Below are 17,337 nucleotides of genomic sequence, written 5' to 3'. Positions count from 1 at the left end.
TCTGTGGCCTCCCTGTCAAGTTGATGTTGATCTATAAACAAATACGTAAGTGCATTAGAGGTGTTCGTTTCTGGTAGAATCATGTTCTGAATAACTTTTTCTGTAATTTGAATAGTCACAATGTAAATGATCTATTTTGGAAGTTATGAATATCTATCTAAATATATGTCACATATAAACATATATGACATGTTTTATAAGACATAAACTAATATATATAGATATCTCTCTATATAATGTATTATATAGAGAGGTTGAACATCTTTATTCCTCCTTCTTTACCCCTCCCCTCTGGATTAGCTTTGATTCTCACTCCCAATAGGCTAAAAACTATCTGCTCACAACTTTGCTCACCTCTCAGCTCTTTCATTTTTTGGCTCTATCCTGATTAGATGGCTCTGTACCCAATTTGAAGAAGTTTCAGGTGAGAAGGCAGCAACTGGCAAGAATGAACTCAACTGCCCTGGCCAGTTTTGCTCAGTGGTTAGAGTGTCGGCCTGCGATCCAGAGAGACCCAGGTTCGGTTCCCGCTAAGGGCACGTACCTCGGTTGCAGTCTGTCCCCGGCCCTGGTTGGTCATGCGGGGGGTGGCAGCCACTCGATGTGTCCCTTTCACATCAATGTTTCTCTCTCTCTTTCTCTCCCTCCCTCCCACTCTATCTGAACAAAAAATGGAAAAATGTCCTCGGGTGAGGATAAAATAAATAAAATAAAATAAAATAAAGAATGAACTCAACTGCCTGACAACTGAACCCTTGTTACTCTCCCCGGGTACAACACTCTGATCTGGGTCCTGGGCTTCGTTCCTGACTTTCAGCTTTTGATGACTTGTATTCGAGCTAATGGGTTCTGGTTACCTCCTGTCAGTGGTTTTTCCTGTCAGTCTTGACTCTGCCCCTGAGTCATGCAGCCGTGCTACAGTTCCTGCAACTAAGGTAAACAGTGTTTTATTTTTATTTTATTTTATTTATTAATTTATTTTTGTTACAGGGGTTTCTCCTTTTCCCCTCATTGACACTCTCTTCCCGACCCTGCCCCCCCCCCCCCCAGCATTGTCTCTGTCCACTGGTTATGCTTATATGCATAAGATCTTTGGTTTATCTCTTCCCTCCCTGCCACCCTCCTCCTCTGAGGTTTGTCAGGCTGAACCCTACTTCTATGTCTCCGGGTCTGTTTTGTTCATCGTTTATTTTGCTCATTATATTCCACTGATAAGTGAGGTCATGTGATATTTGTCTTTTCTCTGACTGGCTTATTTTGCTTAGCATAATACTCTCCAGGTCCCTCCCCGTGGTCTCAAAGGATAAGAGATCTTTCTTAACAACGTTTGTTTTAAAATGTAGATTTTTTTTTTTTTTCTTCCTCACCCGAGGATATTTTTCCATTTTTTGTACAGATAGAGTGGGAGGGAGAGAGAGGAAGGGAGAGAGAGAGAGAAACATCGACGTGAAGGGACACATCGAGTGGCTGCCACCCGCACGACCAACCAGGGCCGGGGACAAACTGCAACCGAGGTACGTGCCCTTAGCGGGAACCGAACCCGGGTCTCTCCGGACCGCAGGCCGACGTTCTAACCGCTGAGCCAAACTGGCCAGGGCAGATTTTGTTTTTATTCAGGTATGCCGAGGCCAACAGATCAGGAGAAAAGACAGTATTTTACTCTCTGTTCGCAAGAGGAGGGCTCGAGGACGCCATGCAGAACCACAAGAGAGGACACCGAGGTCAGTCACAGGCGGAGGCAGAGAAAAGGAGAGACGGGAGGGAGGGACAGAGAGAAACAGGAGTGGAGGAGTAGGTTAAGCAGGGTTAGGATTGGTTAGTTTGAATAATGACATTGGGCCCTGGGGTGTAGGGGTTGCTCAGAGGTGATGGGGCAGAAGGATGGGGCAGAGCAAACAGAGCAGGAGCTTGGGGGGTGGGGCTCTGGGCCTGCAAGCAATGCAAAGGAGAGAGTGGGCCCGGACAGGGAGGAGGCTGTTTTCTATTTCTAGGAGTTTTAGGAATCCTCTAACCCTGGGAGGGGCAGGCCCTCTCCAGTCTGCAAGGCCCCAGATGTCAAAATCTCAGGTAGAGAATTGGAAACGTATGATTAATACAGTATTTTAAACATGTTCGGTCTTTCATGGGCAGGACTTGACATTGGGCATCCACCCAAATCCACCACTAAGTGACATCCTGGTGGTCACTTGGCTCCGGATTTGTTGCCTGGTCATCCATAATAATAATAGTGATAAAGACAATAATAATAATAATAATAAATAACACTTACTGTGCTGGCATTGTCTACACTACTCCTCCCTCTCTCCCTGTCCTTTGCCATGTGACTTTGTAGCTCCTTCCACCAAGAGGGACTTTCTTTCCCCACCCCTTTAATCTAGGCAGACCATGTGACTTGTTTTTTTTTAATCCTCACCCAAAGATATCCTTTCTTTGATCTTCAGATAGAGTGGTAGTGAGAGAAAGAGACAAACATCAATGTGAGAGAGGGAAACATCGACTGGTTGCCTCCCGCACGACATTGACCAGGGCCGGGGACGAACCGCAACCGAGACACGTGCCCTTGACAGGAATTGAACCCGCTACTCATTGGTCCACGGGCCGACTCTCTAACTACTGAGCCAAACTGGCCAGGGCCCATGTGACTTGTTTTGATGAACAGAATGCAGAGGAAGTGGTGTTCCAAGTCTAAGATTGCAGAGGCCTTGGACACTTCCATTCATTCTCTTGGAACCGCACATGAAGAGGCCCAGACTAACCTGCTGTAGGTTGAGATGACCTGGAGGAGAGTCCAGCTGTGCCAGCTGAGGCCATCCTAGACCAGCCTCTAGCCTGCTGTTCCCCAAACTAGTGAGAGAGCTCAGCAGAGCTGCCTACTGGCCCCGCAGTCGGCCATCAGTGCATCCAAGACCAGAACTGCCCAGCTGAGTCATGATCACTGTTCTGTTGTAGCCTTCCTGTGGGTTTGTTTGTTTTTCTAAATAGGTAGATACATTTTATATATGCTTTTTGTCATACATTTCCGTTTGTTAAAAGGGACAAGAAGAAAATTCTGAGATGTCTTAAGTTAAACTACAGCAGGCCAGAGGGTGGAAGGAAGAAACAAAAAAGGGTTTTCAGTGAACAACTGCAGTACAAAACCAATGAAAGACTGCTCACACTCCTTAGTGTGTGTTGGGAAGTTTAAAGTAACTTTCAGGTGGCTATTTTTTTTTTTTTATCCTCATCCGAGGACATTTTTTCATTTTTTGTTCAGATAGAGTGGAAGGGAGAGAGAGGAAGGGAGACAGAGAAACATTGACGTGAAAGGGACACATCGAGTGGTTGTTACCCGCATGACCCAACCAGGGCTGGGTACATGCCCTTAGCGGAAGCCGAACCCGGGTCTCTCTGGACCGCAGGCTGACGCTCTAACCGCTGAGCCAAACCAGCAAGGGCCAGGTGGCTATTTCTGAGATCATCTAAAAAGAGAATAGCCAGGCACCTACTGAACCCTGGGAGACTCCACTTCTTGTTTACTGACTGCTGCACCTGTCCCAGAACTAGAGTCACCTCCTCACGTCCCCTTTGTCTAGAGCTAATGGAAAGCCTTTCAGATCAGCTTACATTTTTCTCCCCCCTACTTGATGTACAAAAACCCTTGTAGAACTCCAGGACCAAGGACATGTGTATTTTTCCTACTAGCCTTGCTGCTGGTGGTTTAGACTCTGTGCCCCAAGACCTATCTTTATTTTGCTGGCACTGGGCCAATAAACCCTTTCTTTTAAAAAGACTTTAGTTGTGCCCTGGGTGGTATGGCTCAGTTGACTGAGGCGCTTCCCTTGCGTTGAAAAGTCACCAATTGGAGTCCCGGCCAGGGCCAATAGGGGGCGTGCAGGAGGCAGCCGAACGAGGATGTTTCTCCCTCTCCGTAATATATTTTTAAAAAAATGACTTTAGCTATGGCAGTTAAAATTTTTGTTTAACACAAGTATGTAGAAAGACTTTATTTCTTTACAGTAGGCATTTGAGGAAGTACTCGGCTACCAGCTTACTCAGGATTGTAACAGAAGAGCTTTTCCTAGCACTGGAAACAAAAAATAAGCCCCGCCTGAAATTCAAAAGTAATATCCACTTGGACAGGGGGCCTGAAGGCTGACTCTCATGTACTGCTGGAGGAAAGGTATGTGAGAAGACAGATTGGCAATATTATAAAAGATCTTAAAAATACTCCTGCTCTTTGATCCAATAATTCCAGTTTCAGAAATTCATCATGTGGTAATAAAAGATGGGCAGAGGAATTTACCTATAAAGTTGTTCCTATTTTTTAAGGTACTGGAAAGAAACAGGACACACTGAAACTGGATAAATGTGGAGAATTTCATGGAGGACTCTTTATAAAGGCCTGGGCAGTGTTAAGGGAAACCAAAGACCGGCAGAATGCTTGGACTAGCCGTGATGAGGACACTGTATCACCCTAAGCATGAAGGTGCAAGGGGGAGGAGCTAGTGCGGGAACCTAGGGAGAGTAGCCACAGGAGAGAACCTCCTACCAGATGCATTCAAGGTCTTATGTTCAAGGACACAGTCACGTAGTAGTGCTTCAGGGAGGGAGCTGTGGGAATAAATACTCTTGTCCCCTTCTTTTCGCATTATCAGATTTTTGCTAGTACCCCTCGCCCCCCTTCTCCCCGCCACTGGCCAATCCCACAGGAAGCCCGAGAGGGTAGAAGCTCAAGGATTCATTCTTGCAAAGGTCAGCTTCCTGGAGCAAACAGCATGGTGGGAAATGTAAAACAGTGTTTGGTGTAGCATTGTTTATAATAGTAAAATATCGGGAACCACCCAAGTGTCCACGTTAGGGAATTTTCTGAACATCTTAGGATAGTTTAATATCTTGGAATACAATGCCACCATTAAAAATGATGTTTTGGAAATGTTTTATTTTTTATATGTTGTTTTTTCTCCCTATATTGATTTTAGAGAGAGAGGAAGTGAAAAGGAGAGAGAGATAGAAACATCGATGAGAGAGAACATCAACTGGCCGCCTCCTGCATGCCCTCCACTGGGGATTGGGTCTACACCTGGGCATGTGTCCTGACCAGGAATCGAACCGGTGACCTGTTGGTGTATGGGTCGATGCTCAACCACTGAGCCACACCGGCTAGATTTATATGTTTTTATTGATTTTATTTAGAGAGAGAGAGAGAGAAACATCCATGTGACAGAGATACATTGATTGGCTGCCTCCTACATGCCCCCTACTGGGGATGGAGCCCACAATCCAGGCATGTAACCCGACCAGGAATCGAACCAGGACCTCTCAGTCCATGGGACGATGCTCAATCCACTGACACACCAGTCGGTCATGTTTTGGAAATATTTTAAAGTTGAAAAGACGTTTATATATATTGCTGAATGAAACAAAAAATTGTGTGTATATTCAGATCCTGGTTTTCTACCAGTACTATGTGTGTGTGAGTGTGTGCATTTATGCATTTAAAGTATCTGGAAGAGCATATGATCTTATGTTAACAGTGCATCTTTTGAGGTGGTGAGATTACAGATAATTTTAATATTTATAACTTTGGTCCTCTGGATATTCTGCTTTTTTTTACAATGTATAATAAAAAATTAAAGTTCTTTTTAGGAAAATGAGAAATGTGGCATGCTCCCAATTCACTGTGAATTAAATCAGTGATAGTCTTAACACTAAAAAGGAAAATTCCTTAACAAATTCTATTAGAAGCCAATTCCATTTTTGAGCATAGTTACAAAATTCTTAAATAAGATTCCAGCAACACATTGAGCAATAGTAATTATCACTGTATACAATGAGATGCTGAGCGACTTATCCGATGCAATTATTTTCATACAACATGATGAAGTAGGTATTAACATTTACATTTTTAGGTGAGGATACCCAGGATCAGAAAAATCATGCCTAAAATTTCATGGTTATTAAGTGGTGAAACAATAGTCAAAGTCTGTCTTCCTCTAAATCCAGTGTTCTCAACCATACCATGACTAAGCAGAACTTATCTCCAAACATAAGACTAATAGATCACGAAGAGAATTTCTGAATAGATACATCATGCCAACAAAATGAATAGTGAACATCAGAAAGCTATAGACACAGCAAAGGCATTGTGTAGTATTTAAAAGACTCTCAGAAGCCAAAAGCAGGTAGAACTTCATTAACTTGGTGTCTTTAAAAGCAAAACTCTTTAAAAGTTAATTTATAAATTAGCTGGTTACTATCAATTACTTAAAATATGTTTAGAGATTGTTGCCATTGCTTTAAGATGGCAAAAAGTGCCTGGCCAGTGTGGCTCCGTGGATTGAGTGTGTCCCATGGACCGAGAGGTCCCTGTTCCATTCCCGGTCAGGGCACATACCGGTTGTGGGCTCGATCCCCAGTAGGGGGCGTGCAGGAGTCAGCCAATCGATGTTTTTCTATCACATAGATGTTTCTATCTCTCACTTCCTCTTTCTTTCTCAGTAAATAAATACATAAATAAATACATATTAAGATAGCAAAAAGTGGTTGGAAAGAAGATCAGAACATTTCTGTAGTAACCCAATGGAAATTCGAGCATTCATTTAGTATTTACTGAGAACATACTATGTGCCAGGTACTCTGCCAGGCATTGACAACTTAATGGCAAAGGATAACAAGAGCTAATACGAATCTGGACCTTGCTGTGAGCGAGGCTCTTTTCTATGTGCTTTATGGATACCAACTCATTTAACCTTTATAAAACTTCATGAAGTAGTTACAGTTCCTGTTGTTCCATTTTATAGATGAGAACACTGAGGCTCAGAGGGGCTAATATGTCATAGCCAATAAGTGGTGGAGCTATGACAAAAAAATACAGTCTTGACCCAAGAGTCTGAGCAATTAACTGTTGTGTAAATATTCGTCTTTAAACAGGAAGTAATGGTCTCTGTCCTCATGGCAAACATAGTCATGAAACCAAACCCAAAATTAAAACCACAGTAAGCGCTAGGGAAGAAGAGACGAACAGGAGCGACTCACTTAGATGGGGATGGGCCGTCGGGGAAGGCTGTGGTGAGGAGCCCCTCAGACGAAGGGTGGGTGAAGCAAGGGGCAGTGGAAAGCTGGTAACGAGGCATCCCTGCAAGGGCGGTCCCAAGGCTGGACTTCCCTGCAGAAGACTGAGAACCTATGCAGGGGGTGCTGAGCAATGGGTTTTATTTGAAGGATGTTGGGGAGCTTTCGAAGTTTTGTTTTTATGTGGTCTTTTTGCTGTAGATGTTTGATCTGCAGATGTCTTTTTATTGTTTTTTTTAATCCTCACTCAAGGATATTTTTCCATTTATCTTCAGACAGAGTGGGAGAGAAACATCAACGTGAGAGGGACACATCATCTGGTTGCCTCCCACATGACCCTGAGCAGGGCCAGGGACCATCCACAACCAATGTACGTGCCCTTGACCAGCAATTGAACCCAGGACTCTTTGGTCTGCCGGCCGACACTCTAACTGCTGAGCCAAACCGGCCAGGGCTGCAGATATCTTTAAAAAAATTAATCTAATAGCTAACCTTACTGCACATGGGACTTCCTCAGACTTCTGTGGTCATGGGTGATAGTGGCTGAGTTTGATTCTGGCCTAAGTCTTAGGCAGACAACCTCTCACACCCAAACCTAAAATTTCAGGTGAATTCTCAGAAGGTTACAGGGGCCCAGCTGGTGTGGCTCAGTGGTTGAGCGTCGACCCATGCACCAAGAGATCACTAGTTCGATTACCGGTCAGGGCACATGCCCGGGTTGTGGGCCCGATCCCCAGTGGGGGGCATGTAGGAGGCGGCCAGTTGATGTTCTCTCGTATCAATGTTTCTATCTCTCTCTCCCTCTCACTTCCTCTCTCTCTAAAATTACTAAAGAAAAAGAAAGAAAGAAAGAAAGAAAGAAAGAAAGAAAGAAAGAAAGAAAGAAAGTTACAGGGACACAGTGATGAGGGTAGTGAAGAAACTCAGGTTCAAAAGGTTGTTTTTGCCCCAGACATTACGGCCTATTACAGACCACTTCCGATTTATGGTTGGTTATGAACAGTGTGGTATGAATTGGCAGTGTGTCTAATTATTTTACACATAGCAGCTATTACATTTCTTTCTGTGGTCCAGGACTCCGCCGTCCAATATGGCAGCCACTAGCCACATGTGCATATTTCACTTTAAATTAATTAAAATGAAATATCATCAGCCCTGGGCGGTTTTGCTCAGCGGTTAGAGCCTCGGCCCATGGACCAGAGTCCCGGGTTCGGTTCCCGCTAAGGGCATGCATGTACCTTGGTTGCAATTTGTCTTCGACCCTGGTTGGGGTTCTGTGGGTGGCAGCCACTTGATGTGTCTCTCTCACATCAGTGTTTCTCTCTTTTCCTCCCTCTCTTCCTCCAGCTCTATCTGAAGATAAATGCAAAAATGTTCTCTGGTGAGGATAAAAAAAAAAAGATATCATCAAACATTTAGCTCATCGGTTATACAAGCCACACTTTGAGTGCTTGTAGCCACTTGTGGCTCATGGCTACTTCACCAGACTGGACAGATGTGTAGAATGGTTCCATCATCACAGGAAGTTCTTCCGGACGCTGCTCTAGAAAGTTCTTTTTTTTTTTTTTTTATCCTCACCTGAGGACATTTTTGCGTTTATCTTCAGATAGAGTGGGAGGGAGAGAAAGAGAGAGAGAGAAACAATGATGTGAGAGAGACATATTGACTGGCTGCCACCCACACGACCCCAACCAGGGTCGGGGACAAACTGCAACCCAGGTACGTGCCCTTAGTGGAACCGAACCCAGGTCCCTCTGGTCCGCAGGCCGACGGTCTAACCACTGAGCCAAACCATCCAGGGCTAGAAAGTTCTTAATTTTCCCTTTTAGATGGTGGATGAGTTCCACACAGAGTTGTTTGTGGGCAGATGGTTTAACCATCCAGCTTCTCACAGCTTTCATCCAGAGCCTACACAATCCCACTGCTGCGAGCGCATTTTGTAGCCTGGGGATTGACACTCCCTAAGGGGCGGAGACTGTGTTCTGCCTCTATTGCTGCGAGGAGCCTTCGTTCCCTAACCTGAGCGAACCTTTGGTGGTACCAGTTACCAGCTTACTAAACGCTGTCCAAGGTCAATTAGTGTCATGTCTGATGTGACCTTGTACGTTTTTAAGCAATCCCCTGCTGGTGTCTCATAGTGGATAGCAGAGGAGTCCAGCATTTCTTGACATACTCTGAAGTCCAAGAAGTCACTCTGTCGGTGTAAGGATGGTTAAGTGGGTGCCACATCCCTTCTGGCCCTGATGCCAAATATATGTGGACAAACTTATGCTCCCCTAATGGATTAATTAGGTTAATTATTAATTGGGGACCGGGGAGGGGTAAAGTGAGGGAAGAGACTGGCCTAGAGCTTAGTTCTTGTACTTCCATTTATTTGTTCAACAAGCATGAATTGAGCCCTATAACCTGCCAAACACTGCTCTAGGCACCGGGGAACAGAGATGAAAACAAGGTCTCTTCCCTTGAAGAACTTATGGACACGTGGAGATTTATTCCATGTGCTCAATGCAGTGACAGAAGTATTGCAGGGACTTACGGGTGCACAAAGGAAGGGCGACAAACTCAGCTCGGGGAGACCAGGGGAGGCTCCCCGGAGAAGGGGGCCCTGACTACCAGAGCCTGAGAGCAGAGCTCCCCCAGGATGGTGGTCTGGTCATCTAGGAATCTGGGTGAGCATGGAGTTTTCCAGAGAAGCAAGGAAATTTGGACAGCTATGTAGTTACTGTGAGTTTGGCTGTATTTATTCATGTAATTGATCCAAACTCATGGCAAGGTGAGCTAGACTGCTATCATTATTCTCACTCTGAACTTAAGCCAGAGTCGATGAGTTTCAGAACACAGTCATATGTGAGTTGGAGTTAGTCGAATGCCAAAGAATGAGGGAGATTCTAAAAACAGCTTTCACCAACTGTTGTCGTGAGTCTACTGTGGATTTTTGGCATGCCCGAGGAGAGCTGCCCATAGCTTTGGGGCGATCGTGGGAAATGACCGTGGAGAGCGTGGGCAGGGGATTGAGCCAGCTGATCTGTGGCCGCTTGTTTTGGTTGGGGTTGGAGTTTGGGGGAAAGTACAACAGACGGAGAGGTGCAGCTTGGAACCTGCCTCAGGAACATTCTTATTTGTCAGTGTTGTTACGGAACAAGGATCCTGGTTTTAAACATTGTATCTGTGGTCATGGGCACTTTGAGGATGTCTCTCCCTCCACTGGCGTCCTCTTTGATAAGCAGGAGGTCTTCCCAAGGATTGAGTTCAACTGATTTAGTTTAGACCATGGTGGGTCTCCACTCTTTGCTTGCTACAATCTGACCGTAACCTACTTATTTTGTCTTTTTGTCCCCCAGTTCCTTATGAATAGCTTTTCCTCCAATTAGGCAAGGGCTACAGTCTGTTCATTTCCACCTTCTTGCTTTTTCAGTTTCTAACTTGCCTTTCCACCTTTCATTTTTCTGCAGTAGCCTCTCGCCTGCCCTTGTTTTCTTCCTTTAACAAATATACCCATGGTTCCCATTGTCCAAGATCCCGCCTAAGCCCCATGCAGTCTGAAACCTCCCCACCTACTAGAGCTCACTCTGATGGTTTTCTTTTTTTGGATGTTCATGTGTATAGTCCAAATCCTGCTTTTAACACTGTGCTGGGGGAGAGGTCACTTTAGAGACCACCTAACATCTCCTCTTGAGCCATCGTCATCTGACTCCCCTCTTCTCTTGGAGGAAGGCAAAGCCTTATAAACATTTTTTTCCCCAATGAAAAAGACAAATATAACAACAACATTAAAGAACAGAATGCTCATAATCCCATTATCTTAATACATCAGTTTTAAGTAAAGCATTGTACAATTCCCTTCCAGTCATACATATTGTTTTATATTATCCCATAAACAATTTTATGTTTAATTTTTTCCCATTTCACATTATAACCCAAACATGCCCCATGTTTTTAGTTACTGTAACAGAAGCATAACATTCTCTCTTGAGACTATAATGTAACCAAGCCACTCTCTCGATACCGTGCACTGGGTTGCTGACTGCCTTTTCAAAAGAATTATGTGTTACTTTAAAAAAAAATTTTTAAATTGATTTTAGAGAGAGAAAGGAAGGGGGGGCATCGTTGTGTGAAAGAAACATCTATTGGCTGCCTTCTGTGTGCACCCCAACCGGGGATCAAAACCAAAACCTGGGTATGTGCCCTAATCGGGAATCAAACCCACCACCTTTTGGTGCAGGGGCAACGGTCCAACCAACTAGATACCATTCTCTGTGGCCTCCATTATTTCCCAACCAGCTCATTCTTTAAAAAAATTTTTTTTTGTTTTTTATGTTATCCTCACCCGAGGACATTTTTTTCCAATTTTTGTACAGATAGAGTGGGAGGGAGGGAGAGGGAGAGAGAGAAACATCGATGTGAAAGGGACACATCGAGTGGCTGCAACCCGCACAACCAACCAGGGCCGGGGACAAACTGCAACCGAGGTACGTGCCCTTAGCGGAAACCGAACCCCGGTCTCTCCGGACCATAGGCCGACGCTCTATCCGCTGAGCCAAACCGGCCAGGGCAAAAAATTTTTTTTTCTTTATTGATTTTAGAGAGAGAGAAAGGGAGAGGGAGAGATAGAAACATTGATGAGAGAGAACATTGATTGGCAACCTCCTGCATGCACCCACCCTACTGGGGATCGGGCCCACAACCCGGGCATGTGCCCTGACCGGGAATCAAACTGGTGATGTCTTGATGCATGGGTCAATGCTCAACCACTGAGCCACACCGGCCGGGCCCAATCAGTTCATTCTTTTTTCTATGTTATTTGCCTCTCCCCACCTTCCCCATTTCAACAGAAAGTCTCTCTGTTTTGTTTTTTTTTTCATTCTCACCCGAGGACATTTTTGCATCTATCTTTAGATAGAGCAGGAGGGGAGGGGGAGGAAGAGAGAGAGAGAGAGAGATTAATGTGAGACACATCGACTGGCTGCCACCCACACGATCCCAACCGGTACGTGCCCTTAGCAGGAGCCAAACCCAGGTCTCTCTGGTCTGTGGGCCTACACTCTAACCGCTGAGCCAAACCGGCCAGGGCCAGAAAGTCTCTTTAATGACTACACATCAAGTCCAAAGAGATTTTCTCACAGTCCTCATTGTTCCTGACGTTGACCATTCCCTCCGGAAACGTCCCTCGCAGGCCTCTGGTGACATCGCGTTTTGCGTGTTCTCAGCTTTCTCAGTCTCTGCCTTTCACATCGGCTCCTCCTCGCTTTTCCAAAGGAAGGTCTTTCCCAAGGGTCTGTTCTCAGCCTTCCTTTCCTCCTCTCCTCTCTTCCCAGGCACAGCCGTTCACTCTCACGGCTGAAGCTAATGAAGTCTATGCAGGCGATTTCCACATCTGCATTTTCAGCCCTACCTGCCTCCTCTCCCCAGCCCGAGCCTCACCTGCACCGCCCACTGCTTGGGCTCCCTTTGCTCTTTACAAAAATTTTTTTTTTTTTTTTTCAGAGAGAGAGGAAGGGAGAAGGAGAGATAGAAACACTGATGAGAGAGAACATCAATTAGCCGCCTCCTGCATGCCCCCCACTGGGGATTGGGCCCACAACCTGGGCATGTTCCCTGACCGGGAATCGAACTGGCGACCTCTTGGTGCATGGGCCGATGCTCAACCACTGAGCCACACTGGCTGGGCTCGTTCCCTTTGTTCTTTGGTGCCGGCCCGCTCTTCACAGCCATCGCATTCAGTATTCAACGCTTCTTTCCCCCTAACCCCGCCTCTCCAACTGGCTTCCCTTTACCTATCCTTGCAGATGTGGCCTCAAAACCTCTGAATCATGTTTTATTATTTCCTCTCCTCATATTTCAGTAGTTGATTTAACATCCAGAATGTGTCTCATCTATTTGCTAATTTACATTCAAACCCACAGTTTTTATTAAAAATAAATTAAATAAAAAGTTTGTTCATGGTTGTGTAAAAAATTCAAATGATATCAGTTGTATTAATCAAGTGTAAGTGTAATCAGATGTATTTATATATAGGGCAAAAAGTGAACATTACTCTTCATAAAAATGAACACTTGTCTTCATTTATTTACTCTCCAAACTCCACATAGTATTTCTTTTCCCGGTGGATAAACAAATGGTGGTATATCCATTCAATGGAGTACTTGTTAGCAATAGAAAGGAACAAGTTACCAATACATGTAACAACTGGAATGAATCTCAGAGACATTTTGTTAAATAAAAGACATCAGACACAAAGGGCTATGTACTGTATGATTCCATTTATATGAAATTCTAGAAAGACAAAGGTATAGAAACAGAAATCAGATCAGTGGTGGCCAGTTGCAGACTGCAGACTGCAAGTTGGCATAAGGGAACTTCTTAGGGCAAAAAAATGTTCTATATCTTAAATGTGGTGGTGGCTACAGGACTTCACACATTTATCAAAATTCATTGAACTGTACACTTTTAAAAAGGTAAATTTTATCTGATTGAATTACCTGACCGAATCTACCTACCTGAATTAAGCCTGACTTAAAAAACAACAACACAGAGGTCCCGGTTGGTGTGGCTCAGTTGGTTGAGCATCATCCTGTGCACCAAGAGGTCTCTGGTTCAAATCCCGGTCAGGGCACATGCTTGGGCTGACCCCCAGCAGAGGGTGTGCAGGAGGCAGTTGATGGATGTTTCTCATCGATATTTCTATATCTCTCTCCCTTCCACTCTCTAAAAAAATCAATAAAAACATATATTTTAAAAAAAGAGGGAAGAAAGAAAGAAAAAAGCGCAAAACCAGATATATTTTTTGAAATGGAATTTTCTGCACCAGATGGTGTGCTGATTTTAAATGTCAATAGATAAGGCCAAAATGTCCTCCAAAATGGGTATACCAAATTATACCTCCACCAGTCCAATCGGAGAATGCCTATTTCCCCATACTCTGCCACAAATGGATATTATCAATTTTTAAAAAGTTCTGTCTGTTTGATGGTGAAAAATGTTATAATTCTTGATACTTCAGGCATGCACTGTTAAAGATCCTGTCCTAATTGGTCTCTCTACTTGCAGTCTTTTTTCTCTCCAAATCACCTTATATATTGTTAATAGAGTAATTCTTCTTGTGCTTAGTTCTAATAATATCTCAAAAAAAAAAATGTTACTGATGCCCCATTATAAAGTCCAGACTTTTAGCTAGATATCTCCCTTCCTCTCTCTCTAAAAATCAATTTTTCCTTTATTGATTTTTAGAGAGAGAGAGGAAGGGAGAGGGAGAGAGAGACAGAAACATCGATGAGAGAGACCATCGACTGGCCACCTCCTGCATGCCCCACACTGGGGATCGGGCCCACAACCCGGGCATGTGTCCTGACCAGGAATTGAACCTGTGACCACTTGGTGCATGGGTTGATGCTCAACCACTGAGCCACACCAGCCAGACAAGGGAAAAACATTTTTTTAAACAATACAGTGTTGTTAACTATGGTCGCCATGTCGTACTTTAGATCCCCGGAACTTATTCATCTTATGACTGAAAGTTTATACCCTTTAACCAACATCTCCCCACATCCCCCACACCTTAGTCCCTGATAAACAGCACTCTGCTCTCTGTTTCCTCGTGTTTGATGTCTTTAGACTCCACATGTGAGAGCTTACAATGATTTGTTTTTCTCTGTCTGACTTATTTCAACTAGCATAATGCCTTCAGGGTCCATCCATGTTGTCGGAAATGACAGGATTTCCTTCTTTTTCATGGCTAAATAATATTCATAGATATTGCAAATCTCACAATTTCTTCAGCCATTCCCCCGTAGATAGACACTTACGTTGTTTCCATGCCTCGGTTACTATGCATAATGCTGCAATGAGCACGGGTTGTGTGTTTGCAGACATCTCTGCACAACAGTCATTTCCTTTGGTTGGATACTCAGAAGTGGGGTTGCTAGATCTCACAGTAGTGCTGCTTTTAACTTTTTGAATAGCCTCCACACTGTTTTCTGTGGCTCTTGCTCCTGACTGCACGTCAGAATCCTGGGAAGCTTTTTAAAGGCGTGATTGCCCAAGCCTCACCTGCAGAGATTTGGATTTAATTGGACTGGGGTATGGCCTGGGGAGCTTTTTGTTTGTTGTTCGTTTTTGTTTTGTTTTTTGGAGTCCAGATGATTTTATTATGCAGCCAGATCTGTGGACTATTGTTTCCACTGATCCAGGACAGTAGCTAGATAAATCCATGCTTTCCTCCCTTGATGTCCTTGTTCATAACATCCCCTCCACCTGGAATAACCGTCCTGTCCTCCTTAGCTGTCCAAATCCTCCTTGTCTTTCAAGGATCCCATAAGGCCTGGCTCACCTGCAACTTCACCATGAAGTTCCCTGATTCTCTCATCAAATAGGATTTCTCCCTTCTTCAGACATTCTGTAAGTTCCTTCTGACACTTATTATGGTCTACTTTGCAACATGGTTATTTTTTTAATTTATTTTTTCTATAAGATTGTCAACTCTTTGAAGAAACTATAGCGTACTCAGTAGGGGCTCAGTAAATGGTTACAAAATTTTTTTTTTCTTTATTGATTTTTAGAGAGAGAGGAAGGGAGAGAGTAAGAGAGAACATCGACTGGCCGCCTCCTGCATGCCCCCCACTGGGGATCGGGCCCACAACCTGGGCATGTACCCTGACTGGGAGTCAAACCGGCGACCTCTTGGTGCATGGGTTGATGCTCAACCACTGAGCCGCACCGGCTGGGCTCAGTAAATGCTATTTATTTATTTATTTAATCCTTACCTGAGGACATTTTTGTATTTATCTTCAGATACAGCAGGAGGAAGAGAGGGGGGAAAGAGAGAGAGAGAAACATCGATGTGAGACACATTGAGTGGCTGCCACCCACACAACCCCAACCAGGGCCAGGGACAAACCGCAACCGAGGTACGTGCCCTTAGTGGGAACCGAACCCGGGACTCTCTAGTCCACGGGCTGATGCTCTAACTGCTGAGCCAGACCAGCCAGGGCAGTAAATGGTTTGTAAATGTTTACTCTGTTCTAGCTTCTTTTTCACTTTGCACAGTTGCTCCCCCTGCCTGGAACCCTCTCCCCAGACATCCCATGGCTCTCTGTCACCCTGTTAGAGTGCTATATATTGTCACTTACTTATTGCCTGTCTCTTTTCACTAGAATGCAAGGTCCATGAGGAAAGGCCTTTATTTATTTATTTTGTTAATCTTCACCGGAGGTTATTTCTTCCATTACTTTTTTTAGAGAGCCAGGAGGAGAGGGAGGGAGGGAGGGGGAGAAAGAGAGAGGCACATCAGTTGGTTGCCCCCCACATACATCTTGACCAGGGCCGGGGATCAAACCTGCAACCCAGGTAGGTGCCCTTGACCAGGAATCGAACAGGTGACCCTTTGGTCCAAGGGCTGACACTCTAACCATTAGGCAACACCGGTCAGGGCAGAAAGGCCTTTATTTTGTTTGCTGTTGTATCCACAATGCACAAGGCAGTGCCTGGCATATAGTAAGTGTTCATAAAATATTCCTTTATAAATGAACTTTATGGACATTTATCTTATTTTGTTTAATCTTTGTAACAAACCCCCAGCAGGCAAGATAGGCATAATCAAGCCATCATCAGATCATCCTCAGATTCTTGGAGTTCTGAGCAGGAATATGGCGGCTAAGTTGACACAGGAATATGGGGCTTGTTTCGCCTTCTATTCCCACACCTCGTTCTTTGCTTCTCTCCTGCAGGCTTCCTGTGCTGATCTCACCCTAGTGCATGTCCAAGTTCCACCACTTTCTTGCAGACAGCGACCCCTTGGCTGCCCCTGGGGCCAGACACGCCAGTTGTTGGCTCACCCTTGGGGAGGAAGAGGCCACACAGGCCCTGGAAGTGAGCCTGGGGCCCAGTGGGTGGGGCATTCTGGCTCCTGGGGGTGTCCCGTTGGCCTGTTAGGCTTCTTGCACTGTGGGGAGGGTGCAGCAGTTGGAGGAGGCCTGGAGTGGGGCCCCCACAGCTGGGGCCTGTTTTGCGTCAGTCTAAGGGGGACTGATCCCCTCCCCCCCAAACCAGACTGTAAGCCTTTTGAGGGCCCTATGTCTCCCCCATCTCTTGGAGGTTGTGTGGTTTAACCGGAAAATGGAAGATGGGGGCTGAGCCTGAGGTAAATGAACAACCTCTTTGACTTGTTTCTTTATCTATAAAATGACAACTGGATGAGATAATCTCTAAAATTGCATCTTTTATATCCCCCATCCTGGTTGGGCATAGCTGGTGCTCGGAAGTGTTCACTAGCGTGAATGCCCTAAGACCTTC

General features: G+C 44.8%; 1 protein-coding gene across 2 annotated transcripts in view; it reads left to right on the top strand.

The window, feature by feature from the left end:
- ZC3HAV1L (zinc finger CCCH-type containing, antiviral 1 like) overlaps positions 1-16,833 on the top strand; it is a 31,837-nt gene extending 15,004 nt beyond the window's left edge. Inside the window, exon 6 of one of the 2 annotated variants that reach the window (XM_036247559.1) lies at positions 16,773-16,833. The gene's annotated coding sequence lies outside the window, so the exon portion shown is untranslated. Of the gene's footprint in view, positions 1-817; positions 834-16,772 lie in introns of those variants that run through there. The other variant, XM_036247561.1, reaches the window with a different exon arrangement.
- Positions 16,834-17,337: the final 504 nt, after the last annotated feature.

This window comes from Molossus molossus, unplaced genomic scaffold, assembly GCF_014108415.1.
Source record: "Molossus molossus isolate mMolMol1 unplaced genomic scaffold, mMolMol1.p scaffold_m16_p_7, whole genome shotgun sequence".
NCBI lineage: Eukaryota > Metazoa > Chordata > Mammalia > Chiroptera > Molossidae > Molossus > Molossus molossus.
This window is presented reverse-complemented; position numbering and strand designations above follow the sequence as displayed.